The sequence below is a fragment of the Solanum dulcamara genome, chromosome 1 (genome assembly GCF_947179165.1).
Source record: "Solanum dulcamara chromosome 1, daSolDulc1.2, whole genome shotgun sequence".
Taxonomy (NCBI): domain Eukaryota; kingdom Viridiplantae; phylum Streptophyta; class Magnoliopsida; order Solanales; family Solanaceae; genus Solanum; species Solanum dulcamara.
In genome coordinates this window covers 31,350,212-31,351,478 of record NC_077237.1, presented here as the reverse complement: position 1 = coordinate 31,351,478, position 1,267 = coordinate 31,350,212, and positions in this window count along the sequence as shown.

Genomic DNA, 1,267 nt, shown 5'->3' with positions numbered 1-1,267 from the left:
ATACTTAAGCTACTTCAGTACATAACGAACCTACGTAGAAAGGATTACATAGGTTCTTAAAGTGAGATGGGATTACAAACTCACAAAAAAGGAGTAAGTAGGTGATGCACCTACTTGGATACATGGAAGCACATGGTGAAGACACGTAGAAGCAGGTGATGCACCTACTTAGGGTCAAGTAGGTGATGCAGCTGCTTAGGGTGGACCTCCCACCTGCCACGTGGCAACCTTGGATTGGCTGCATGGATGTGGTGGCCTAATAGGGGTTGGACACATGTCACCCTTAGGGGATGACACATGTCACCTCCTAAGGAGGTGTATATATGTATGTTGTGATGACTATTAAGTCATTCTTCATCCAAAATTTAGAACAAAAAAAAGAAAAGAAACCCTAGAGAATAGAGAGAGAGTTACGATAGCAACACAACAAGGTAAACCCTCCAATTTTGTTCCGTAAATTAATTAATTATGTGTTCCTCGGTCAAGTGGGGGTGTTAGTAATGTAAATTAATTGTTTGGAGCAGCAACTAAAGGGTAACGAGTAGCCACTGCAGTTTCAGCCACGTTAAGGAGCTTCTGAGATGAGTTTTGGCAAGGTAAGGTTCTCCCTTTTGAGTTTGAGTTAATGATATTATTACGGAGTAGATTACTTGGGTTAAATTAAGTTGGAAGTAGGAAAAATTGCATAAGTATGTTGGACGTTGTAAACAAATGAAATCAAAGTTGTTCTAGTCGAGTTGAAGTTGTTAAAGTCGCATAGTGTTGTTATGATTATGGTGTTGTCTTAGGAGATGGTTTAATTATGTGTTAAAGGGATGGAATGTGGTTCCAAAGTGGTGTGGGTGCTAATGTTGGCAGACACATAACCCTCCATTCTGTGTGGTTAAATATTTTACGAATTAAAGATTAAAAGCCTTATTTTGGCATCGTTATTTTGGGCGAATTGTTTAGAGTTTGTATTGTGTAATGTTGAAGTGATTTACTTACACATAGATGCTAATTGTTGTTATTGGTTGTATGTATTAATGGAAGATGTAATTGGAAGTTCGATATGGCAAGTTATAGGGGAGATGCTGCCCAATATTTGTTAATTTCTCAACTAACTACTAGACTAGCGAGAAGGGCGAATAAGGAAATCATTCCTATGGAGGATTAATTGTAGATATGGAAGCTGGAAAGTCAAAGGTTATTGACATTAGTATTACTTTCATGTTAAATAGGTTCAGAGGATGACGAGGCAAGCACGGTTAAGAGTAATCCATAAGAG